The sequence below is a fragment of the Ceratotherium simum genome, chromosome 1, assembly GCF_057802395.1.
Source record: "Ceratotherium simum simum isolate JZ-2026a chromosome 1, ASM5780239v1, whole genome shotgun sequence".
NCBI lineage: Eukaryota > Metazoa > Chordata > Mammalia > Perissodactyla > Rhinocerotidae > Ceratotherium > Ceratotherium simum.
Window position 1 is genome coordinate 6,908,355 of NC_141900.1, and position 27,389 is coordinate 6,935,743.

A 27,389-nucleotide genomic window follows, 5' to 3' on the forward strand; every position below is an offset into this window, starting at 1 on the left:
GGAAATATAAATTATAATAGCAAAAATGAACTATAATTTTTGACCCATCAGATTGCTGAAAATTAAAAGGACTGGGACGACCACCAAGAGCTGGGGCTGGCCTGGGAACAGCAGGGCTCTCCTAAGCCATAGGCGGGGGACCCAGAACAGGCTCGGGGCAGCATCTCCCAAACTTCAGTCTTACGTGCAGGAATCCTACTTCTCATAACTTATTCTCACACACATACACTCATACACATGCGTACACACACACATACACACAGGTCCTTCACTGCCACACTCTATAACACGGGAAAACTGGAAGCAACCCCACTGCGCCCGCCCAAATCTCCCCTCTCCCTCACTCCAGTTCACAGCAGCGGCACCCACCAACTGCACATGGCAGAGCCCACGACTCCTCCACCCTCCCTTTCTCTCACACCCCCTCCCCTGTAATCCAGCCCAGTCAGTGCTGGCTGCAGAAGCACCTGAAATCCATCCACTGCCTTCCATCTCTGCTGCCAACCAGGCCACCACCACCCCCTGACCTGGAACAAGCTCCCCGCCCCCGCTGCATCCCACCTGCTCCTAGGCTGGCAGCGGGCTACCAGGCCATGCCCCGCAACCCTGACCTGGAACAAGCTCCCTGCCCCCGCTGCATCCCGCCTGCTCAGGCTGGCATCGGCCTTTGGATGCACCCCAAGCTCACCAACAACCGCCAGGCCGGACCCAGGGGCCCTGCCTCCCCTCCAGGTTCCTGGGGAGCCACCTGGGATTCACCTCACCCACCGGCCTCCTCTAGGTCCTCGGACACTCCTCTCCCTCATGGCCTTTGTATGTTCTGTGCCCTCTACCTGGAGGCCTCCACCTTCATTCCACCTCCCCTCTCTATGGCCCCTCAGGGCAGGCAGGCCCCCGCCCACCCTGTCCAGGCCCCTCCAGCCCCTGCTCCACCGCCCTGGGACTCCTCTGGTCCTGCAGACACATCCAGGTGTATGTGGCTGCTGACTTGGTGTGCGTCTGTGTCCCCACCAAGAAGGCACTCCGCAGCCTGGAACCATATCTGTCCCTGACGCTGCTGTATTCTCAGCTCTCAGCAAGGGACCAAGAGCCTCAATCTTTGCTGAACACACGAGAAAATGCCCCAACGGGAGCCTGGTAACCACATCACAGCACAGCAATTCTCCAGACTGGTAGGCGGCCAGCAGAAAGAGCCCCCGTGGAAATGGGTGTCTGGTCTGCAGGAGGCCGTGTGGAAGCGACTGCCTGGCTCAGCCCCAAGGAGCAGCCTGCCTCCCTGTGCCTCAGTTTCCTCAACTGAAGTGAAAATGTACAGTCCCAACCTCATGCAAGGATTAAATGATACAATTCCCATAAAGCACTTCTCAAAGAACTGGCAGAAGGTCGCGCTTGACAGATGTCAGCAACTGAGATAAACGAGAAAAAGAGCTAAGAAGTAAGGCGATGTTTGTGTAAAAGGAAACTGAGAAACGTGCATGTGTGCACCCGTGTATTCCAAGCATAAAAAGTCCAAGAAGAATCCGAACACTGACCTGCAGGGAGGGCCACCAGAAGGAACAGAGAGAGCGAGAGTGGGAACTGGACTCTCTACAGCCTTCTCGGTTTGAATGTTTACAAGAAGGAGCATGAATTACTCATGTGATTTTGAGAATTTCTCTCTCCAGTAAGAAGCGCTTCAGTCAAGTTTCAGACCAGTGGTCCTGTTTGCTTCTCCTCCCTTCCCACCCTCTCCCTAAAACCTCCACGCTGAGTCCCTTGAGATTCTCAAGCACTGTTTCCCTCCCTCTGCCCTAGTGCCTGGCTCTCCCCCCTTTCTAGGAATTCCAGAGAAATCACTGCTCTATACCTAAAACAATGAGGCCATTAACTGCTTAAGTCACATGAACAGAACCACGCAGAGGGTGTTCTGGACAGGCAGATTCTAGAAATGCGGAAGGACTTGTCTTATTTTATTTTTCTTCCTTTCTTTTGCATTTCCTTTCTTCCCTTAGGAGGTTAAAAAAATAATAAGATCATTTTATTATTCAGAAAGTTTTATTATTATTAGAAAGTGAGTGAAGACACTACATTGCTTGTGGAAAAAGTACACAATTTAATTGAATTCTCAGGCAGCAACAGTTTTGAGTGAGGAAGGCATGGCCAACAGCTGGCTGAGAATCCGCCCCTCTTCACTGAGTAAACCTACGGGAAATGGAGTCCATCTTGTTTGGATGCTTTATCGCCACTCTGAAAACGGCCCGTTATCAAAATCTGCCAAGTCATGCGGTGCACCCCAAAGTCCAATATCCCCCCACCTTCAGGACTTTATATTTTAAAGATAATCATCTTTTCTTTCTCTGTACCATTCAATATACGCAATAAGTAACTACTGTGGGTTCTACGTTTTCGGAAAAAATATTAAAGCATACATAAGGAAAACTGGTCCCTCTGCTCCAGAAATCAAGATTTTAGCAAGGACAAGGGAGACGTACGGTGTACCCAAAGCAGGAATGGTCGGACACTGATGACCAGTGGCTCTGAAATGCATTATTATTGTACAGTAGGCAGGTCTGACAAGACTGAAAGCCGACCAGAGTACAGGCATATCAAAAACTACTATATTTAACAATTTAATCTACTTTTATTACTTTTATAAAATCTAGCAGTATGAATCTTTAATGACTTCTAATTATCTCTGTGTTTCTAGTCCTCTTCATCCACTGCTCAGCCCTTTCAGCCGCTTCCTAAGTCCCCGCTGGCCAAGCCAGTTCAGACCCTGCATGGCCAGACAACAGCACTGCCCCGTCGGTGTGGGAGCACCAGGCTGCCCAGCCCAGCTGCTGATCCTCCAGTTCCAAAAGCGACAAAGCAAATCCTGAAAGAACGGGATAGAAGGGTATAGGAGATACGAAAGGTTGTTATGGACTGCATGATTGTGTCCCCCCAAATTCATATGTTGAAGTCAAACTCCCAATGTGGTGGGATTAGGGAGCCTTTGGGAGGTAAGTAGGTTATCAGACAAGGTCATGAGAATGGGGTCCCCCTAACGGGATTAGTGCCCTTATAAGAAGAGACCAGAGAGCTAGCGCACTCGCTCTGCCATGTGAGGACAAAGGGAGAAGGCAGCCATCTGCAAACCAGGAAAAGAGCCCTCACCAGACTCTGAATCTGCCGGCACCTTGATCTTAGATTTCTCAGCCCCTAGAACTGTGAGAAGTGAATGTTCATTGTCTAAGCCCCCAGTCTGTGGTACTGTGTTACAGCAGTCCCAAGCCGACTAAGACAAGGGCAGACATACTGACCCTCTAACCCCAGCACTAAACTGCTCAAGAAGGAAAAGAAGAATTCATTTGTAATTCATTTACCTCAAAATGTAAAGGACCCTCACCCTGGCCCAGACTCCCTTAGTCACCCACTCCTCCATGAACAGGCTCTCCTCTGGCCACATGGTCACCTGCTCGGGACACAGAGGCATCAGGGACTCTCCCCAGGAAGCAGAATGTTCTGGTCAGGCATGCAGAGCCCCCTATGGTCTTCTGGGTCCCACGTCCACCAGTTCCACGGGAAAGTCACAGTGTGGCAGCCCCCATGAAACAGTTCCCTCACGCTGACCCTGCAGCCCTCGGCCAAGGAACAGGTACGGCTTAGCCCCCAAAGTATCCCTTGGGGCCTGAGGAACAGTTCTTACACGGTCTCATCAAGGTGCACCTACTAGCCCACCATGACGGGACCTGACAGGACTGGTCATGCCTTGTTCATGGACATGAGCCCAGCAGGGATGAAGACCTGACGGAGAGACTAGCATAGAATAGACCCTCCTGCCCCTCGCTGCACCTTTCCGTCCTTCCCCATCCACTGTTTTCTTAAAAGTGATACTGAGTTTCAGAACTTTTCACCCGAGACGTGGCCACGTAAATAAATGTCACTGGCCAGAATCAACAAGGAAGGCATTCCACTCCAGAGGGCAGCTCTGAGCAGGGGATCCCAGAGGGTCATTACCCTTGAAGAGTGACTCAGCTGTGCTCCCCAAAGGCTTGTCCTGCATGCTGATTCTGGCAAGATGCACAGCTCTAAGTCGTTTAGAACATTCTTCCCCTGCCTCCTGAATAAGACACACAAACGGAGCGAGTCAGAGGGAAAATGTCACATGTCCAGTACTTCCAGTTTTCTAGCAGAGTTCTAGCTCCAGCACTGGGTGAAGAACAGCCTGCAGGACAGACGGCCCCCTTGGGGCTCCCAACACTCATAGATGCCAGAGCATCACCATCTGCCCCCTCCCCTGTGTGAAACCAGGGCCCAAACTCAATTAATGCTGATCCCAGCTGCTTGTTTCCTTCTATTTAAACTTGGGCGTAGGAGACCAGAGCCCCGCAGCCCATGCGGAACGCACTGGGGGGGACAGAGGGCGACTGTGTCTCGCCAGCCTCCTCGGAGCTTCCAGACAACGCCCCACTCTCGCCCACTGCAGGATTACCACTCTCGGTCTGAGCACACGCTTAACGAGGAGAAAGAAGATCTATTTCTGACCTGAGAACGTGAGATTTACTCCTCTAAATGGAGCAAGGACCTTTATAATATACCAGTTATTTCTATCCATAAGGAGTCAGTACCCCGTTAAGGGTAGAAGAAAGACACTAGTGCACTGAACTTACAGTCTTCACCTTTGGGAAGCCAAATGGACCCTGAGAGGTTGTGAAAAAGTCAAATGAACTCAAACGGCATACATGTGCCCCAAAACCTGGTACTGAAGTACCAGACCTAAGTGAGGGTGTGATGGGGATGCAGACCAATTCAGATGACCTCCTTCACCGCCATTACCACCCCCAATGAGCTCAAACATTTTGGAAATAAAGACGACGTGAAATTGTGAGAGTCATGGTACAAGATCAGTTCCCCGCCCCTAAAAGGCGACTCAAAACCCAAGGCCTTTGCCGCAACACTCAAAACTACAAAATGACCACTCAGTCTGGAAACAAAGGTAAACTGATATTATACAATACAGAGCAAAATAACATTACCTACATTTCCAAACTTCACAGCTTCTAGACCATTCTGAATCCAAGAATCTGAGGACTGTCAAGAACACAGAATGTTTCCTGAAAAAATCCCCAGGGAAAGAGAATGAAATGTTTGTTGAAGATCTACTGTGTGCCAGGCACTGTGAAATGAATTTACTTACACTTTCCTTTAATATTCACAAACCCTGAGAGTGAAGAAGCAATATCCTCAGATAGGTCCTTCCTCTTATTACATATGTCCCCATTCATTCGAGTTGGTGGGCTTTTGGTGGAAACACATTGCCTCTCCCTTCCCCCTTCTTTCTTCCTCCTATGGTGGCACTCAGGGGCACACAGAATGCTGGACTTGGGGTCCAAAGACCTGCGAGTATAGTTCCTACTCTTCCACTATGCCCACTTGGCCCTGAACAAGGCATTTGACTGTGAGGGGGCTCCCAATTCCTCATTTAATAGAAAGAAGACTACCTCTCTCCCTCCCTTGCAGGGTTGTCCTGAGGATCAAATGCAATCCTGGCAAATTCAGTGCCTGGCAGAGTAAGAAATTCACCACCACCCAGTCAAGTTCTTGTTCTCCTCTTTCCCAAACAGCAGCACAATATCTTGTCCAAGCAATTCTGGAGTTATTTGGGAAAATGTAGACATCTCTCCATTATTCCACCACAGCAACAGCAAGACTATGATCTCAAGATCTCCATAACAACCAATTCAAGCTTCAGTGTTCTGTAGAAGATTCTTCTAAATATAATTTACTCTGTAAATGTTCATATCTAAGCAGTCTTCCTTAAAGCATAAGGATAGTTATACAAAGAAAGGATTCTAGAGAATTGAAGGACAAAAGAAGCTATAAGATATACACATACACAAAAAGGAGCAAAATGGCAGAAGTCTTTCCTTATCAGTAACTAAATATAAATAGATTAAACTCTCCCATCTAAAGCAGAGATTGGCAGTATGGAGAAAAACACACACAAAACCCAACTATAAGCTGTCTACAAGAGACTACTTTAGATCAAGAGACACAGTTGAGTCGCAAGTGAAAACATGGAAAAAGATATTTCATGTTAATAGTAACAACAACAGAGTTGGGGTGGCTATATCAACATCAGCCAAAATAAACTTTAAGTCACAACTGTTACAAAGACAAAGAAAGACATTATATAATGAGAAAAGGATCAATTCACCAAGAAGATACAACAATTAAAAGCATACATGCACCAAAAATCAGAGCCCCAAAATGTATGAGGCAAAGACTTACAGAATTAAAGACAGAAATAGATAGCTTAACAATAACAGTTGGAGATTTCAACACTCTACCTTCAGTAATGGATAGAACAACCAGACTGAAGATCAATAAGGAAATAGAGGACTTGACAACTATAAACCAATTGGACCTAACAGACATAAGCAGAACACTCTACCCAATGACAGCAGAATCACATTTTTCTCAAGGGCACAGAACATCCTCAAGGATAGACCATATGTTAGGACACAAAAGAAGTCTTATCAAATTTAAAAAGATTGAAGTCATAAAAAGTATCTTTTCCAATCACAATGAAATGAAACTAGAAATCCACAGCCGAAGTAAAACTGGAAAATGCAAAAATATGTGGAAATTAACAATCTTAAAAAACTAATGAGTCAAAGAAGAAATCACAGGAGAAATTTTAAAATATCTTGAGACAAATGAAAACAAAAATCAACAGTAAAACTTATGGGATACTGCAAAAACAGTGCTAAGAAGGAAATTTTAGCTGTAATGCTTACATTAAAAAAGAAAGATCTCAGGGCCGGCCAGGTGGCATAGTGGTTAAGTTCATGCACTCTGCTTCAGCAGTCCGGGTTTTGCAGGTTCAGATCCCGGGTGCAGACATACTCACTGCTCATCAGGCCATGCTGTGGTGGCATCCCACATACAAAACAGAGGAAGATGGGCACAGATAATAACTCAGGGCCAATTTTCCTCAGCAAACAAACAAAAAAAATAAATAAAAAGAAAGATCTCAAATCAACAATCTAAATCTATACCTTAAAGAACTAGAAAAAGAACAAACTAAACTAAAAGCTAGCAGAAGGAAGGAAAGAGTAAAGATTAAAGCAATGATAAATAAAAGACAGAATAGAAAAACAATAAAGAAAATCAACAAAACAAAAAGTTGCCTCTTCGAAAAGATCAACAAAATTGACAAACCTTTAGGTAGGTTGAGGAGAGAAGACTCAAATTACTAAAATTAGAAATGAAAGTGGGGACACTACTACTGATTTTACAGAAATAAAAAAGATTATAAGAGCATACTATGAACAATTGTATGCCAACAAATTGGATAACCAAAATGAAACAGACAAATTCCTAAAACACATCATCTACCAAAATAAAATCACAAAGAAATGGAAAATCTGAACAGATCTATAACTAGTGAGGAGATTAAATCAACAATCAAAAGCCTCCCAACAAAGAAAAGCCCTGAACCAGATGGCTTCATTGAAGAATTCTACCAAACATTTAAAATATTCAGATCAACCCTTCTCAAACTCTTCCAAAAGACTGAAGGATGGACTCCTTCTATGAAACCAGCATTTACCCTGATACCAAAGCCGAAGACACTACAAGAAAACTATAGACTAATATCCCTGGTGAACACTGATGCAGAAATACTCAATAAAATACTAGTAAACCAAATTCAGCAATATATTAAAAGGATTATACTACCATGTTAATAAAAGATTCAATTTGAAACCCCCGCCCCCAAAGAAAAGAGATTATACACCTGACCAAGTGGGATCTATTCAGGGAATGCAAGGATAGTTCAACACATAAAAATCAATCAGTGTAATACAATACATTATAGAATGCAGGAAAAAACCATATGATCATCTCGATTGATGGAGAAAAAGCATTTGACAAAATGCAACACCCTTTCATGATAAAAACACTCAATTAACTAGGAATAGCAGGTGTTTTGGTCCATTCTGGCTGCTATAACAAAATACTACAGATTGGATAGCTTATAAACAATAGATATTTATTTCTCACAGTTCTGGAGGCTAGAAGTCCAAGATCAGGATACCAGCATGGTCGGGTGAGAGCCCTCTTCCAGGTCACAGATTTCTCACTGTATCCTCACATGACAGAAAGAGCTACGGAGTTCTGTGGGATCTCTTTTATAAGATCACTAATCCCATTCGTGGGGGCTGCACCCTCATGACCTAATCAACTCCCAAAGGCCCTATCTACTAGGATTTCAACACATGAGTTTGGGGGGATACAAACATTCAGACCATAGCAGAAGGAAACTTCCTTACCATGATAAAGTTTTCCATATATGAAAAACTCTCAGCTAACATCATATTCAAAGGCAAAAGAGTGAAAGCCTTTCCTCTAAGATAAGGAACAAGTCACAATTCACCACTTTTATTCAACACAGTATTGGAAGCTCTAGCCAGAGCTATCACACAAGCAAAAGAAAAGGCATCAAATTGTAAAGGAAAAACTGAAATTTTCTCTGTTCTCAGATGACATAAGTTTGTAGAAAACTCTAAAGATTACACAAACACACAAAACTATTAGAGTTAATAAATAAATTAATCAAAGTTACAGGATATAAACTCAACATGCAAAAATCAGTTGTGTTTTTCTACACACTGACAAGGAACAATCTCCAGATGAAATTAAGAAAACAAATCCATTTACAATACCATCAAGAATAATAACATAATTAGGAATAAAGTTAACCAAGAGGCAAAAGACTCGTACACTGAAAACTATAAAACATTGCTATAAGAATACAAAGAAGACCCAAGTAAGAAAAGACATCTCATGTTCATGGGTTGGAAGACTTAACATTGTTAAGTCAAAACAATCTACAGATTCAATGCAGTCCCTATCAAAATTCCACCAGCGTTTTTTGCAGAAAGAGAAAAAGTTATCTAAAATTCATATGGATTCTCAAGGGACCCCCAATAGCAAAAACAATATTGAAAAAGAGGATCAAAGTTGGAGGACTCACACTTCCCGATTTCAAAACTTACTACAAAGCTACAGTAACTGAAACAGTGTGATACTGGCATAAGGACAGACAAAGAGACTGATGGAATAGAATAGAGAACCCAGAAATAAACCCTCATGTATATGGTGGATTGATTTTGAACAAGGATGCCAAGACCATTCAGTGGGGAAGGAAAGTCTTTTCAACAAATGATTCTGGGAAAACTAGAACAATGAAATGAACCCTTACTTTACACCATAAACAAAAATTAACACAAAATGCATGAAAGACCTAAATGAAGTAACTAAAACTTAAAATTATAAAACTCTTAGAAGAAAACATAGGATAAACTCTTCATGACACTGGATTTGGCAATGCATTCTTGGACATGACATCAAAAGTAAAGGAAACAAAAGAATAAAATAGATAAATTGAACTTCATCAAAATTAAAAACTTTGTGCATCACAGGACAAGAGAGTGAAAAGATAACCCACAGAAAGGGACAAAATAGTTGTAAATTATATATCTGATAAGGATTAATATCCAGAATATATAAAGAATGTCTACAACTCAACAACAAAATGCAAATCAAAACCACAATGAGATACCACCTCATGCCTCTTAGAACAGCTATTATCAAAAAAAAAAAAGAATCAGAAAATATCAAGCATTAATGAGGAAGTGGAGAAATTAAAACACTTGTGCATTGCTGATGGGAATGCAAAATGGTACAGCCACTGTGGAAAACAATTTGGCATTTCCTCAAAAAGCTAAACATAGAATTACCATATGGTGGAGCAGTTCTACTTCCACGTATATACCCAAAAAACTGAAAACAGAGACTCAAACAGATACTGTATAGCAATGTTCATAAAAGCATTATTCACAATATCCAAAAGGTAGAAACAAGCCAAAGATCTACTAACAGTTGAACAGATTAAAAAAAGGTGGTATATACATACAACAGAATATTGTTCAGCCATAAAAAGGAATGAAGTACCAATAAATGCTACAACATGGATGAACCTTGAAAATCTTATGTTAAATGAAACAAGCCAGGCAGAAAAACCACATATTATATGATCCGATTCAATAGGAACATCTCAAACAGGGAAATCTATATGGGCAGAAAGTAGATTAGTGATTGCTTAGGGCTGGGTGGGGGTGATGGAGGGAGATGGATAACTAAAGAGTAGAGGGTTTCTTTTTGACGTCAAGAGTTGTTCTAAAACTGTGGTGATGGTTGTGCATATCTGTGAATATATTAACTAGACATTATATATACTATATCTATCTACACACACATGCTAATTGTACATATCTGTGAATATATTAATTCTATTTGATTTATACACTTTAAATTTAATTGGGTAAACTGTATGGAATGTGAATTATATCTCAATAAAGCTGTTTTAAAAAAAGAAAGAGAACTCTATGAAAGACTAGCCGTTACCATGATATAATCAGCATAAAAGGGGTGCCGTGCCATTCCCCCTAAATTTGGAACCATCATAGCCTATCTTCGTCTTAGAGTGTCACACTAAATTTTCTGAAAGTTCTGCCATAAGAAACGAACTTTATCTACCCCAGCATTTCCAAGCATACTTGACCACAAATATTGGCTCTTGAGGCATCTACTAACCTTCGGGAAGCGCTAAGTTGTCCAACATCACCACATGCCTAGGGAGATGCTTGATAAAGGATGACAAAGGAACAGGGTCCAAAGCCCCATGGGGTCCACCATGCATGTGCTGAGCTACGAGGTTAGGCAAGAATACAAAAATTCAAAGGGTCCATTATCCAAGGAAGGATTTTGGTGGTAAAATTTTTCAAAAGGTGGAAGGAAAAAAGGTGATGCTCAGAATTGAGCCCGATGCACAGAACACAAACTCAGAGATGTAAGACAGGAGCTGCTGTAACGTCACCTCTCCTAACAGGGAAAGAATGCCCAGCCCCACCTTCTCAGGTAGGGCCCAGCTGGGCAGCCTCCTGGGGACATGAGTGCTGTCTCTCTCCACTGCTTGGGGCCCTTAGAGGCGGTCATTCTGGGTTCTCACCTGACGCTGAGACGTGAAGGTACTAAGCAGGACCTCAAGGGAAGTGAGGTGCTAGAGTTTACAAGCTCAATTGGGACACAAATCCTACATTACTAAAATGAGGGCACGTAGTGCTTCCAGGCCATTCAAGATTCAAAAGGTTTCAAACCTTTCTAAGTTCCCTCTCATCATAAACAAGAGAGAAAGCACTGAATAAAACCCACAGGACCCAAATAAATATCAAAGCAGGACTCAGTGCAAATAGTTATAAATGGAATAAAGAATGGACACATTTAACAATGCTACTTATAACAACGGAGAGCTAACCATGGAAAAATTTTGGCAAAATTCCTGAATTAAATAATAGCATTAGTAATAATAGCTCTTATAGGGTAAAGTGTCCTTTTCAGAGAATTTCCAAAGAAACTGAAGATAAAATGGGAGGAAATGTATTAGGACTGTGGTACACAAAGTGTGGCTCTCTGACCAGCACCACGCACATCGCCTAGGAACTGGACAGAAATGCAGAATCTCAGGTCCCACTCCAAACTTAGTGAATTAGAATCTGCATTTTAACACAATCCCTAGAAAATTCACGTGCATATTAAGGTTTAAGAAGTACTGTTTCCAGACACTGTTAATATTTAACGTGTCAGTACTGAAATTTGCCAGCTCCCTCTAGGAAAATAAGTGAAAAATACATTTATATCACATCTTTATTGTTGAATCAACCCACACCATCCCTCTGCTCATCATCCCTTCTTCCACAGATGTCATTATTTTCGATCTAAGTGGGTCAGGAACAGACTAAGAAGACAGACTGGCTCCTCAAACATCTGTTGAATAAATGACTGAACGGGCCCTTGTTGAAAGCCATCCAGGGCACTCCTCGAAATTCTTATCCCATTTGAGTGCTGAACAACTGCTGGGAGCTACATAGCCATCAGTGGCAAAGGCGAATAACCAGACCTGAGCCACCAACATGGCTTTAGCAACACTCAGAAGCTGACTCCCAGACACAGTCAAAGAAAGGAGAGAAATTATTTGTAGGTGACCTAAAGGTATATTTACACATTCATGATTTTCTCCCCTCCCTAATATCAGATTTGAACCAGGGGTATCTTGAGCTCAGCTGCGACCCTTCCAGATGCCTGCAGGCAACTTCCCCACAGACCAGGGGAGTTCCTGGAGAAGACAGTCCTGGATCCCCTGTCCAAGGAGACAGAGAAAAGAAGGGAAAGAAGCAAATGGGTTCAGTAAATACCTCTTGGCCTCTAATCCAAGTCACTGCTCAGCGTTTTCCTGCCCCTTTAACTGAACCTCTACCAGTTTGGGGAGCTGGGAAGCCACTCCACAGGGAGAAGGGAAGGGGAACATCTTTCCTGGATAAATCCGAATAAGCTTCGTGGAACAGGTTCAGGTACTTGTAGAGTTTGGGATGGGTTAGGTCTTCCTGGGTCAATTCTAACCAGTGAATTCTACGAAATATGAGTAAATACAGTACATCACACCAATTTGGATTTGATGCGTGGCCATGCCAACTGCCGGGCGTGCTTCTCGGTGTCCTGTACTGTATGGGGCTGGGTGAGCCCTAGGGACTGCGCCAACTCCTTTTGTAAGTCTGATGAAAAACACAGAAACAAGAAGGTCCCCACAACAGCCTCTTGTCACACATTCTCCCAGACCTGCCAGGGTCCACAGGGCTCAGACTGCCCTAATGCACCCCTCGTTCTGCCCATGACCTTCCCCTCAGGCAGCGGTTCAGGCAGGAGGAAGCTGCCAAGTTTCTGACCCAACCGCCAGAAGCTGCAGTGGTTACAAGGCCCACAGCCCCTGAGCCAGGGTGACTTATAAACAAAGCATCACTTCTCAAGCTTGTGCCTGTAAGAGTCACCTGGCGGCTCTACAAAGACATGGGATTCCAAGTCCTGACCCCTGCGAATCGGTTTCATAGATCAGAGCAAGGTCTGGGACATGCACCGAGAGGGAGTGGGTTCTGAAACAGGAGGTTCAGGGGTCACACCTTGAAAACTCCCAGTCTTTCCTATACATTCCTCCACCTGGGCGTTGTCGGAGCTTAACCTCCCCCATCTGAAAGGAAGGTGCACCTGTTGCAGTCCCTGCGCCTTTCCTAAAACACTCTGACTAAATCACAAGTACACACCCCAAGAAACCGCACAGCTTTTGTGGGACCACAACGGTGGAGTGTCAGTGATTTAGACAATAGCAGAAATGTCACCACACTCCAAAATTCAAAAGATGCAGTGTTATTTGAAAGTTCAGAAACCCAGCTCTGGCGTGGTAATTAAGTGATGGCTCAAGGATCAACGTGATGGAAACCCTTAGATAATGCTAAAAACAACTCATTTTTATTCTACCTTTCTTGAATTCCTCCAACTCTGACAAACCAATAGTGAAATTACCATTAATTCCACCTACTTTGTTCTTTGGCAGTTAGTATGCATCATCCTCTATCCTACCAGGCAGGACCTACCATCCCTGTCTCACAGGTACAGGGGCAAGGGGCACAACAGGGATCCATCCCTAAGCCTGCCCTGTGCACGAACATCCTGCCCCACAGCGAAACCGTGCTTTAGTATATGGCTGCCCAGCACCCCATATCTTAAATGTGTTCTTCTGTGGCTCTTTATCAGCTTGATGCCCTGGAGAGTCAGAGGAGAGGAAAATCTCACTAAGACCCCCCTCCCCTCCCCACCTCATCACCTCCCCACGCCCATCCTCTCACCACCCCAGGCCCACCCAACACACCGAGCTCGAGGTTCCCGGGCTGTATGAGACCTGCTCCCAGCGCACGCAGGGACAACCCAGCACATGGAAGTGAAAGCAGAGGAGCAGAGACCTGCACTAGACTAAAGCCACGCCTGGTCCACCGCCCCGTCCGTCCACCCCAACTCGGAGGCTCAGCACCAACACGCCCAACTCCCTGCAGTCACTCTCGCCCTTCACACTTACAGAGACAACGTGGGGAGGCGCCCCTCCTCCTCCTGGCTAGGAATGAGACCTTTGGCAGTGCAGACAGGACCCTCCCCCGACAACAGCTACCTGCCTGCAGCGCCTCCAACAAGGCCTCTAACAACACCTAGACAGGGACTCCTGCCATCAACCCACAAACAGCAGCTGATCCAAGGGACAAGTGACGTGTGAAACAGGTGATCTGTCTTCCTGAAGAGAGAGGGCAAGAAAGTCCCACCTGTGTTTGGAGCAATCAGTTGATCTCTATCAAGGGTGCAGCTCTCCCCAACATCCACCACCTCACCTTAATCCTCTGATGGCTCCCTGGAGGGAGGAGGAGGGCTTTTGGAGAAAGATGCAATGTGACAGGATGTGTTCATCCTAGGCTTCTGTACTAGACTATACAGGTTTAAAAGAAGTCCACGCAGGCCTTGTTATTCCATTTTTAACAGAGAAAATGGCCCAGTTTCCCCGGAAGCCCCTTTCTGTCCTTTTCCCCAGCTGGCTCCCACACCCTCTGCCCAGCACTTGACGAAGAGAGAGCAGACGGGTTTATCTGGGTGCAGTTATTACTTGTCACATATTAAACAATTTAGATTAGAAATGGTTACATAACACCATCGACAGCTGGCATGCACAGAGGTTATGGGAACCTGGACTCTGGCGGGCTGGCCAGACACGGGCCGGGGAGCGGTGCTTCCGAGAGCGCGTGGACGCTCGGAGGCCCTGGGCCACCAAAGGCCGCAGCGAGAACAGCGCGCGGCTGACCACTCGGGGCCTTTGCTGATCTCCCAGGGCTGGCCCTTCCCGCCCGGCGCACGGACGAGGACGATGGAGCCACACTGCTGGCTGGACCCCGGCGCGTTCACGTCCACGTCCACGTCCACACCGGGCACCAACTGCGCCATTCCCACCGCACGGGGTCGCTGGGCGCATCGCAGCCAGAGCCTGGGCACCGTGCACACTACGCAGTGCGCAGTGTGGGAGACAGAGCTCAGAGGTCCACACAGCTCCACCCAGACCAGCGAACTTCAGTGCAGACAATCAGATCCCAGGGTGCTCAGCACCCTCAGACACAGCCTGACGTGTTCTTACACAAAGAAACGAGGAAGCCATCCCGGCAAGGGTGGGATACGGCCCTGCCTCCCAAACATGCCCGATAGGACCCACCCTATCACTTCACATGTGCCCAGAGGAGCCTATGGCAGAGCCCTAGCCCCCCTGTCCTTGGAGCACACGGCTCAGCTTCAAGGGGATGGCACTTCTGAGAATGTTGGGGAGGAGAGCAGAGCCTGGTCCATAGGAATCACAGGACCAAACCCCATGTGACACGATCACACCCCAAGGCCACAGCAGGACCCTCTGTTGCCCAATCCCCCTCCCAATCCCTGGTTCTCCTGGCAATCCAAAAGAAGCCCCTGCTCCCTCCATTGCCTCCCACCCTCCCTCACAGGCCACCTCCACCCTGATGGGCAAGGACACACACAATGGCCACTCTCAGAACCCCAAAAGTCCTCCTTATCCACCTGTGAAAGCATGCAGAGCACCGGGCTGCTGGAAATCTCAGGCTCACAAGCGAGACATGTGACAGGCGCCTCTACTCTCTCCACCTGCCTGGGGGGCCTGTGTGACTGCCAAGGCCAACCACTTCTGGTTATCCAAGATTACTGTTGTCTCACCCCCCCCAAATGTCAGAGCAAGAACAGCAAGAAAGGGAGAGGCACTTCTTGAGGCCACAGGCATGAAGCCACTGGACATCACAGAGAAAGTAGAGTTCCATTTAAAATGATAGTTAGCAAGGAAAATAACAGACACCACATTTGGAGTATCTGCTATCTGCTAGTCACTTTATATACATATATATAAATGTACACACACATACATATAAACACAACCCTGCAATACATGAAAGGAAAAAAAGGCTTGGAGATGTTAAGTGACTTGCACAAGGCAACAGAGCTAGTAAACAGATGTTACACTCCCTTCTATCGGAGAACATGGCGGGGATTTTGCGAATGCAAAAGACCGGGTTTCTTTCCTGAAGCAGTGAGGACTGCTTCAGGTCCTGGGCCTTTGGCACCACATGAGCTGGTGGGCTGCTCCAGCTGACACAGGATGAATGGTGTCCCCAGGGCTCACAGCAGCCTTGTCGGAGACTGACAGAGCCTTCTTTAGACAGTCTAGCCAGCCAAGGAGCCGAGACCCAAGACATGGCACCGGGGCTCTCCCCATAAAGAGGCAACCAGTTGGCCAGACCCTGAGGCCCATGGTCGGCTTCTCAGTGGTATCTTTGAAAGTGGGTGAGCAGAGAAGGGCCAAGACATCTAAGCAAAGCCTTGAACCGGAAAGATGGGGACCAAGCCAAATGGGTCAGACACCCTGTCAGCCTCACCTGTGTCAGCCTCTGTCCAGCCACTGCTGGGGTGACCATTGGGCATGGGCCCAATAAGCCCCATGGACAAGCAAGGCCCGCCCAAATTGCCTGCACCCAGAACCCACAGGCTCGCGCCCATGGGCCTGGCTGGTGGGGATGGGCACCGACTGGAAGATAAATTCCTCTCCTCCCTATCCCAGCCCCAGGACTGTCTGGAGAATCACAATATGGAGCCATCCATCAGCTTCTCTCAGTTGCACGTGGTGGCCACCTGGGGACCAGCCTCATGGCTCTCCCTCCTTCCTGCCTCCCTCTCTCCCCTCATCCCTACTTCCCCAGGTTTGCACACCCAAATAAAACATGCACATAAGCTCTAGCCTGCTGTAGGCTCTGCTTTCTGGGTAAGCCAGACACAAACACGTAAAAAAATTAAAAATAAATAATGTAAAAATTGGAGAGAAGAAACTATGCAGAAAAAAAGAAAAAAACAAAAATGGAAACTAATATCCCAAAAAAGGGATTTTAAAAAATAGTGTATCTACAAAAGAAGGATATTATGCCATTAAAATAAGAATAATCAATTTGGGTGGTGATGTTGTGTCAATGTAGGTTCATCGACTGTAACAAACGTCCCACTCTGGTGGGGAATGTTGAGATTGAGGAAGTCTTGCATGTGTAGGGGCACAGGGCATATGCGAAATCTCTGTATTTTCTGCTCAATTTTGCAGTGAATCTAAAACTGCTCTAAATAATAAAGTCTATTAAAAATAATAATCAAAAAAGAAAAAACAGGTCCTTAGAAATTAAAAATGAAAAAAGAAATTTAAAATCCAATAGAAAGGTTAAAAAGTCAAGTTGATATACTCCACAACCTAGAACAACACAGGAGATACAGAAGATAAAAGATAGAGAACCAATGCAGGCAGCTAACAATCAACTAAAAGCCATTCTAGACAGAGAGAAAAGGAAAAATGGAAGAAAAGAAATTAAAGAATTAATTCAAAAAACATCCCAGCCCCAAAGGACCTGAGTTTCCAGCTTGAAGGGGCCCTTGACGTACCCCACATGATAGATGAAGACCCCCAACAAGGCACATCTACAAGGGATTTCCAAACAAAGACACAAAGAGAATATCCTACAAGTTTCCAGGCATGAAAAAAAGAAAAAAACACGAAGGTTTCATACAAAGAATCAAAAATCAGATTAGCTTCCTTCTCAAGCCCATTCTGCCTAAAGACAGTGGCAGCCTTCAAATTTTTGAGGGAAAACTATCTCCAATTTAGAAGTCTATACTAGGACAAACTATTGGCTATGAGGTAGAATAAGGACATTTTCAGACACGCAAGGTCTCAAAAAATCTGCATGCACCTCTTTTTTGGAAGCTATTATGGAATGTTTTCCATCAAATTTTGGGAAGAAACCAGGAAAGGGGAGTCATGAGATCCAAGAGAAAGGCAAAGGGCATGCCCAGGATGATGGAGAAGGAAGATTCCAGGAAGACAGCTGAGCAGGGAGCCTCGAGGGCACCCAGGCCAAGGTGGGCCAAAAATCACATGAGAGATTGTTTCCACAAGATAAAACTGGCCAAATACCTAGGGTATCTGAAAGGAGATTTGCACAACTGTGTCAGTGTGGAGTGGGGGTGGGGGGAAGGGGTGATAAGTACATAAACTACTAAGCAAATGCAAATACAACTCCAGGAGAAAACAAAATGTCCTGTGAGACAGAACACGTTATCACAGCATACTACATGGCTCAGCAGTGAGCAGCATTCAGGGGCTGTCACCATAGCATCAGCAGTGCATGCTGGTCCAGCCAATCTCACCAGAACAGATGATGGGGAGACAGAAAGTGCAAGTGTAGAATGGGAATGGGACAAAGGACCAACTCCTCACCTTCCAAGGAGGACAGTTAAAGAATCTTACAAGAAACTGGGGTCTGGGGGAGTTGGGGGGAGGGAGCAGGTGTCAAGGAACTGCAATATATTATTTAGACATCTGCTTAGAAATACGGAGATAAAAACAGAAAAAAATTGGCTGGTAAGCCTGGTTACTTCTGGGGAATTATCTGACTCTTTATATGCATATATCACTCTGATTAAAAAAAAATCAAACTAAATTTAAAAACAGTCTTTCCTGGATGTTGAGGGATTAGAAAGCCAGGTGACCTTTGAAATGGACAGAACTTGGGTGGTAAGGCCAGGTCAGCAGGAGACAGGGCCCCTCCTAGTGAGGGCGGCCACAACGGAGGCTTCCTGTTTCCACTGTGGCCCTGCAGGCCCTGGGAAGGGGAGAAGGGCCGGGCCAGGCATGCAGATAAGGGATGATCCAACTAGGGAGTAAGAAGCCCATCCTGTCTGATTGGTCCTCCAAGGCTCCATCACACCATTAGGGAGATGCCTCCGAGGCCTCAGGTTCTCATTTCTCTAGCAATATCCTAGAGGGGTTTCCACGAGAGCCACACAATTCTTCAGAAGAGAGTGGGCAGCATTCTAGAAAAAGCAACCAGGAGGCTCTCGACTAACACAGCCACAGCCTGTGCTAGCCCACACAAAACACTAAAAGGGCACTGGACATCACCCAGCTCAACCTCCCACCCCAGAGAAGATTTTCAAGCAGGGACCCAGATTTGGTACAAGGCATTGTCCTAAAGCCAAAGGAGACCCCCTATAAGCATGAGGCCACTGTACAAACTTCTGAAGTTAAAAGTTACTCAGTTCATAGTAGCTTTTTGGTTACTATGAGTTTCTTGGAGCAGGGAATCCTAAAATTACTACTATTAGATATGTGGTATGATAAAACTTTTTATATTAAAGGGAGTTCTGAACTCATAAATGTTTGGAAGAAGACACTCCCAGGGACGCAAGTTAAAAAAACAAATCAGTAAACCAAAGGCCCAGCTCATCAGAGAAGTGAGTACTTGCAAGTTCTCTCAACTCTGATAAACGTCTCCAGTGGGATCCAGGCAGCTTGCGGTTGGTGGCCCTGGAGGTTCCTTACTGTTGGCTCCTATGTGACAAGATGAGAGAGAAGGGGTCTTCAGGTACCCCTCATGGTTCTGTCTTTCTCAGAGGCCCCCATGGAGCTCCCAGAGTGACTCGCCTGATAGCTCACCGATAGGGCTAGACAGAGGACCCCAGCCCCCAACCTTGCTTCCAGCTGTGGTGACAGTAATGATGCAATGATGAAGGCCAATACACAGCAAGCTCTTTCTATGCTAGGTGCTTTATGAGCCCACGTTACTGGCAAGATTGCAGCTGCTGGTGCCCAGGCCCATGGGCCTGGCTCAAAAACCCAGCCAGGACTTGAGAGAGATGCAAGGCTGCCCACCAGCACAGCCCTCAGATGTGCACAGAGCCACTCCCCAGGGGCGTGGGCAGTGCATCAGGACCAGTAGTCCACATTCATTTCAGTCTCAGCTGGAATAATGTCTCTGTAGAGTCAACACCAACCAACCTCGGGGTCCTGAGGACAGATGCCACCCAGCTCTGCATGCCTAAGACCAGAGGTCTCTCTGCAGACCCAGTGCTGCAGCCCGAAGAGCTTGCGCATCTCAGTAGTCTTCGCATCTCTGGCTCCTGGTTACAGGGAACCAATTTTTGATGCCTGCTATTCACTATCATCTGGTTCAAATGGTTTGCAGCCAGCTGACGTCTACATTCCACCATCCATCTCTGCTCTTAAAATCCTGCCTGTGAGGAGTTCAAACTGTCCTGCTACACGTAGGCAATAAAAGGATTCTTACAGTGACTGACGCTCAAAGCAGGTTATGGTCAATTCAACAAGGTTTTGTACAACTAACATGCACAACGCACTGGGAGACAAAAATACGAAGAGTGGAGTGGCCTTTCCAGCAGACTTGCAGGTTAATAGAAAGCAGGATAACCAAGTGCACAAGCCTCTCCTAAGACAAGGCTGACTATGCACAGAAGCAGTGTCTCTGAGCCCTTGCGAAGAGCCACACACTTAGCACACAAGGTTCACACAACCCCCACAGCATCCTAGCTTCCCAAGAGCCATTCAAGGCAAACACCCCTATGACTCCCGCTTTACCGATGAGCTTAGCTAACTTGTTCAGGCTCGCTGGGCGAGCCAATGGTAGAACCAGGAGTCAAACTGAGGCAGCGTGCCTCGTGCACTCATCAGTACTGGCCACTGCCCTGGGCAGAGCAAAAAGGGAGGGAAATGGCAGGAGGGCGACTCCTCCCCAGCACCCATTCCCACAGTAGATGATAAAACCCACAGTCCACTCTGGCTGGTCCAGCCCACATAAGAAGAGCCTCAAATTAAGGATCTGAACAATTGAAGAAAATTTCCCCAAAATCCATGTGGAAATTCCATGGTTGAAAAACAGGAAAAATATTCTCGTTCTCCTAGTGGCATCCAGTCATGATGAGCCCACTTCATCCTAGGCGTTCCAAGCAGCAATCCTAAAGCCAGACTACGACTTAGAGAGGCAGAGAAGCTATCTCCTCCTCAACATACCCTGCTTTCACGAATGTGCTAAAGAGCACTTGGACAAGAGAGGCTTCCCTCATTCTCAAGCCAATCTCTTCCCCACTCGGGCTAAAAGGGAGGGCTCCTTAGAGTCAGTGTATCCCAAAAGCAGCAAGTCAGAACCATGCATTTCTCCCTCTGAGCTGATTTTGGACATGGTTTTTTGTTGCCATCTCAAAGGACAGTCACACCATTTTTCCTTCCACTATTAAAGAAAAGCCATCAGCCTTTCCACAAACTTGCAGTTTTAAGCTTTGCCTGCTCTCATCTCCTTACAGTTAACAGGCCGTGTGATCACCAGGAGCACAGACAAAAGCCGGTTCCTCAGAGATCAATTCAGAAGTTCCTCAAAGCCAGAGAGGGCAGTCGAAGGCAAAGGTGTCCCCGCTGCAGGAGGGAGGAGACAGGGAAACAGAGACAGCTCCCCAGAAGTGTGCAGCTAAAATACCAACATAAATTAAAAGGCAGCCAGTGCTCGAATGGATCAGATCAGTTATACATCCATCAGTGCTCAGACCTTATACAAGGTTCCCAGATCCCCAAAGCACCCAAGCCTCTCCCATCAAATAGCTTGACTGTCTTCATTTCTTCTCTAATGTCCCACACTTCTACAGTTAAGCAAAAAAATAAAGACAGGTTTTAAAAAAATCTCCACTAGCAGAAAAGTTTTATTTAAATTTTGAACACATGACTGCTTACTTAAATGAAAGACAAGGCAAATATTTTCTCCTCACGAGCCTATGCAATTTCACGTTGGTTTAAGACTAAGAAACAGACACGGGGATTATGCAGCAAACTGCAAATGCACAAGCTTCCTTCCCACGAAGCAGGACAGAAGTCCCCTGCAGTCGGCTCTGAGTTCTGACAGGCAGGCCAGCTAGCCCTAGACACAAGCTCAAATACATCCGACCATTGTGCAGGTTTTCCTTCCCCTGCAGTTAAGAGTTGGACAGAATTCAAGGAAATAAGTTCTTTAAATTATGCCACCTTCAAGACATTAGGTTTGACCCGATATACCAACCCAGAGCCTCTACAGCTCTAAGATGAGGCTGAAGGCACAACAGATGTCTTTGTTAAGCAGGAGTTTGGTTTCTATACATTGTAAAGTCTCAGACCAGCCACATCATCAAAATCAAAAGTTCTACGCTGGCTCTTGGATTCTGACTTCGCTCTTCCCTCCTGTTGGAGGCTGACTGGCCACAGAGACGGTCACTGGAACTGAGCCAGGGCTGCCTTGGCTTCCGGTCCTGGTGGCCACCACCATACAAAGCCCTGGACAAGTAGCCAGCATGAACCTGCCCAGCTCTGGGTTCCTGCTCCACAAATGAAAGACATTTTGCCCAGCCCAGTGATGCCCTAGAACTGGTACAGACCACGGATGATATGCAAGAGACGACTATAGTAGACAGCTTTTATTAAAGCATTGTTTTAATTATAATAAACATAACTACCATATCAAACTCATGACTTTGTAGATATCAAAGTTTCCTCCCAAAATAAACGTGTATTTAAGCATAAAAAGCGAGTGGACAAAAGAAAATATTGATAATGGCCTGGTGAGATGGCAGAAATCTGGAAGGCTGGGAGCCACAGGAATGGTAACACAGCCTCCTAGCTCTCTGGGTGTGCGACTGGCAGGCGGATCTCCTCCGGGCCATTTCTCTCTCAGAGGCAGATGTACTTGTACAGAAGCAGAAAACACAGAACTTAAAACATGCAAAGCTTAGGCTCTGGTAACAGCTCTGTCATGTGCTGGCCATGTCAGCCTGGGCATGCCAATCAACTTCCTGAGCCTCGGTTTCCATATCTGTAAAATGGGGATTAGGGGGCTGTAGAGGATTAAAAGCAACCAGGCTTTGAAGGTGCCAGGTAAACTGTAAAATGCTGCAGAAGTCTCAGTCACTACACTTCTCAGTTACACAAGCACACTTGCTGGGTGTGTAACTCTCTGTCCTCAAATTCCCTCCCTGTAATCTGGGGATTGGCCTGTGTGGCCCTTCTCTTTCAAGTGCTCCCAGTAAAACTCAAATATTATGTACAGTAATCCTAGAGTTCTGATTTTTAACAGAAAAACCTAGTCATCTAGAATCACTCCAGGAAACACATTTGGTTTCAGGGTTTTTACTTAATAAAATACTCCCCTAAAAGACACTACATCACCGTCATAAGTCAGAATTTCTTCTGCTATAGAAACCTAGATGCTACCTATTTTTCCTCCTGGAAAGAAAGAGGGGGAGCCTAGGTCAACTCTTGCGAAAAATTACCAGCTTTGTGCTGCAAATCCTAGTCAACGCCTGTTGCTGCGCTAACATGTGTTCTTAGTAAAACTGAGCGAAACGTTCAATAGAGCACCATTTATGAAACTCGGGGGCTCCAAACGGCTGAATCAGCATTTTCAGAAACAAAGTGTTCCGGGCCCGGCCTTGTAAACAGCAGCAACGAGAAAGTTGTGCAATAACGCATATTTACTCACGAGCGCTACTTGTTTTGGTCTTTTCTTTGCATCTCTTGAATGAAACTGGGTACAACGTTTGCAAGAAAGCATTCTTTCCTATGCATCGTAAAGATCCAGGACCCTGTAAAGGTCACCTGTGGCTCCCCTCCATCACCCAACGTCTCGGTTAAAGCAAACAACCAAAAGTTGGAGTTTCTTCCAATCCCAAAACAAGTCGAACACAATAAAAAGTAGAGAATACCCTAATTTCCATAACGCACATGCTCGTGGGCCATCGCCAGGCAGGCGTTTGGAGAGGCAATCAGCAAAGGCGGCGAGTTGCATCAGAAATTTCCTTCTGCGAACGGTACGGCTCTTATCACATTTCCACGGCTGGCGGGCGGCTAATCCGAGAGCCCTCAACTCGGGGTTAGGCCCCAGCGGCGGGTAACGGGGTCACTCACAAAACCAAAAAAAAAAAAAGATCCCGAGGCTGGGCCGCGCTCCGGCTTGGGGGCGTCCGGCCCCGCCGCCCCGGCCGCGGGCGCACCGGGGGCGGCAGGGCGCCTGGCGCCCACCCTGCGGGCGGCCCGGGAGCGCGGCCTTGGCCCTGACGGCCGGGCGGCGCAGCCCCCACCCCAGCCCGGTCCGCGAGCGGCCGGCGTCGGACACGATGGTTCAGGCAGGCGCCGCCCGGCTCCCCAGCTCCCCGCGTCGCGGACGCAGCGCGCAGAGCCCAGTCCGCTGCGCCCCGCTGCGCCGCGCCCGCAGCCCGTCCCCGCCTCGCGCGCCGCGGCCCCCGGCGCCGCAGCCCCGGCCCGGAGGCGACGCCCTTCCGCCCGCCGCGCCCCCGCGGCGCCCGGCGTCCCCGGCCCGGGCGGCCAGCGCGCAGACAATGCCGGCGCGGGACCGCCCGCCGCCCGCCGGCCCGGCCGCGCCGACCACAAAGTAACTTGCCGCCGCGCTCCCGCCCAACTCCGTACCTGCCACGGCGCCGCTCCCGGCCGCCTCCGCGAGGCCGCCGGCGCCCCTCGGCGCGGCCGGGGCGGGCGCGGGTCCCGCGGGCGAGCGCGGCGCGCAGGGCGGTCCGGCCCCCGCGCGCCGCCGCCGAGGGCTGCGCGGAAACTTCGGGCCCCGCGCGGGTCTCCGCGGCCTCCGAGCGCCGAGCCCGCCGCCGGCACGCCGCTCTCGTCCCTTCTCGCCTCCTCCCGGCCTCCCCACCCCCTCGATGAGCTTTAAACTCGCCGGGCCCCGCCCGCCGCCGCCGCCCGCCTCCGCCGCCTCCGCCTCCTACCCCGGCCGCTGTTCCTGCTCCTCCTCCCGCCGCCGCCGCCGCCGCCGCCGGGATCGCTCGGCGGCCGCCAGCGCGGGCGGAGCCGCGGCCTGGGCACAGGGCGGGGCACCGGGCGCGGGCGCCTGACCCTCTGGGCGGCCGCTGCCCGGGCCGGCGCGGGAGACGGACAGCCCGGCGTGGGCCCCCAGACTGGTCGTCCTGCCTCCTGGGACCCCCGACACGAAACCCCGACAGCCCAGGCTCGGGCGCCCGCGAAAGACACATCGGACCTATCCCGAAAGGCAATTTGTAAGCGAATTCTTTGAAACTCAAAGTATTAACTCTGCTGTCCAAATCCTTTATCCTGGGCGTAAGAGAAGGACAGACGGATGAGCTGCAGCTGCTGGGACTCTGTCGTGGGCTGGTGGTCCTGGCCCGGGAAAGGGAAACCTACAGTGTCCGCTCACAGCCAGCCCTGTCTGGGTCTCGCCTCTCAGAGCCTCAGTTTCCCTATCTGCATGTGAGCACCGGAGTGCGGGTGAGGTGGGGAGGCCCTACCTATTCTCTCAATGCTGCCAAGCCTCAATGTCCTTATCTTTGAAAGGGACTAATAAGCCCACCTGAAGTGATGTCCTGGGGGGTAAATGAGGTCATACCTGTAACATAAAGTGACTGGCACGAAGGAACCCCATTGTCATTAATATGATTATTAATGTCTCTAGCGAATCAAAATTATAATACAAATAATTATGTCTTTTCCTGGGTCTTGATGTTATAAAAGCAGCTACAATAATAACTAACCTTTATTAAGCACACATTTTGTGCCAAACATTCATTAATCCTCTTATGTAACCCCACTCTGGCCTCTGAGGTTGTTACTGGGAGATGCCCACTGTACAGACTAGGAAACCGAATCTCCCAGAGGTGAAATAACTTGCCTAAGGTCAAGTAGCTGGTAAGCGCAGAGTAAGGATTGTGCCAGAGCCCTTTATGGCACTTTTTATAGCTCCTGCTTTTTCCACCTTTGGCTGATGTATCGATGAAAGGTCATCCTTTCCTGTAACTGACATAGGCCTCCCGAAAATGTCTACTCATTGGTCCAAGCTCCGAAACCCATAGGATGAGAATCTAGAGAGAATGATGTGAAGGAGCTTAGATTCCTGGGAGAATGGAACATAAGGACTCCCGTTGTAGACAAAGGATCAAGAGAAAATTAAAGAAGAGAAAACTCGATTTTGGCCATCTTCTCACAAGTGTATAAGCTTTGAACCTTACAGCTTTGCTGAAGGCTCCGGTCAGCAAGGAATGCCTGCACCAGCCAGAAAGCCTGACAGGCAGAGGGCTTTTATAGATGTCTGAGAAGCATCGATAGACGTAGACATACTTTTTCCTAAATCATTTGTAGGTAGGTTCCATACTCTGTAGCCACTTATCCCTATATACTTTGTTATGTCTTTCCTAAGAGTAGGGATATTATCTTACGTAACCACAGTACAGTTACCAAATTCATAAATTTATATTGATAAAATACGTGTGTCTGATCTAGGTTCATATTCCCGTTTATCAGTTGATCTGATAGTGCCCTTTATAGTATTCCTTTCTCCTCCATCACAAGATCCAGGCCGGGTCGGGTATTGCATTTAGCTGTCTCAAAATGTATGGGCTTTCAAACGTTACTATTCACTGGGAAGGGATCAAAATAAATGCCCTCAAGTGTTTTCATGCTGACATCGATGCCCAGAATTCCTAGGATGGGCCCTCATTCCCCACATTTCCCGGCTCTGTGTAGACATCCATGAATGCCTCTCCCTTCTGGGCAGGGCCTGCTCAGTACCACTTTATGGTACAAGTTCATGAACTTTTCACTCTTGTGGCTGTAAAGCTGCAGCTGTCCTCTGTGCAGTGATCCTGGCCAAGCCAATCCTGTGGGCAGATTGCACCTTAGTGACTTCCCCTGCTGCAAATTCCAAATGCCCACTGGCCACGTGCTCCCTCTCAGAAGGATAGAAGCCAGGGTGAAATACAGCCGTGCAGTATATAAATTACCCCGGAGAACCCAGCCTACAGGGGCAGGGCTGTGTGGCTTTGTGTTCAAGAGCTTCACAAGGGGAATGTACTGCTGCAACTAAGTGTCAGGACAGGAAACGGGATGTCACATTAGTGAGGAATTGATTATCCAAGCATGTACTAGAAGGTTCCTTCAGCTGAAAGTAGAGAATCTGATAGACTCGAATTATACTTAGTAACAAATTGATTAATATCTGCCTCCTCTGCTGACTGTAAGCATGTGACAAGAGTAACCACGTGCTGTTCGCTGGTGTTATCCCAGCAGGGGGAGTGCCTGGCACTGAGCGGGCACTAGTGCAATAAGTCACCAATAGGAAAGAGTATCATGCAAATGAATTTTTCAGTTGAGCAAATGAAAGGAGTAAATGAATGATACGCCCTGGGACTCGGGCACCATCTCAAACATTGCCAGCAGCCTTGGCAAAGGAAAAGAGAACAAGAAACAGCACCCTGGCAGTGAAATGCTCCAACCAGAAGTGGCCCTCACATCTGCTCCCATGGGGTGAGGGCACTGGGTTGGAGGGTACGCATGTACCTGGCAGGCAGAGCTGGAAACAAGTGGTCAACAGCACTAAGGACTACCCACTCACCCACTCACCATGGGGCAGAGATTCATCTGCAATCACAATACAATCATAATGCCTGCCTCAGAACACCTGGGCTCACCCCCACCCCCGTCCTATAGAGTTCACCCCTCAGAGTCAATCTGCATTTTTAACAGACTTCCCCAGGATCCACATGCGCGCCAGTATTCC

The 27,389-nt window shown here is 47.4% G+C and overlaps 1 protein-coding gene across 7 annotated transcripts in view; it reads right to left on the bottom strand.

The window, feature by feature from the left end:
- GRB10 (growth factor receptor bound protein 10) overlaps positions 1-24,448 on the bottom strand; it is a 196,274-nt gene extending 171,826 nt beyond the window's left edge. For 2 of the 7 annotated variants that reach the window (XM_087432924.1, XM_087432529.1), the window contains exon 1: positions 24,278-24,364. The gene's annotated coding sequence lies outside the window, so the exon portion shown is untranslated. Of the gene's footprint in view, positions 1-23,556; positions 23,756-24,277 lie in introns of those variants that run through there. The other 5 variants (XM_087432810.1, XM_087432582.1, XM_087432971.1 and 2 more) reach the window with 4 other exon arrangements.
- Between the last annotated feature and the right edge of the window lie 2,941 nt (positions 24,449-27,389).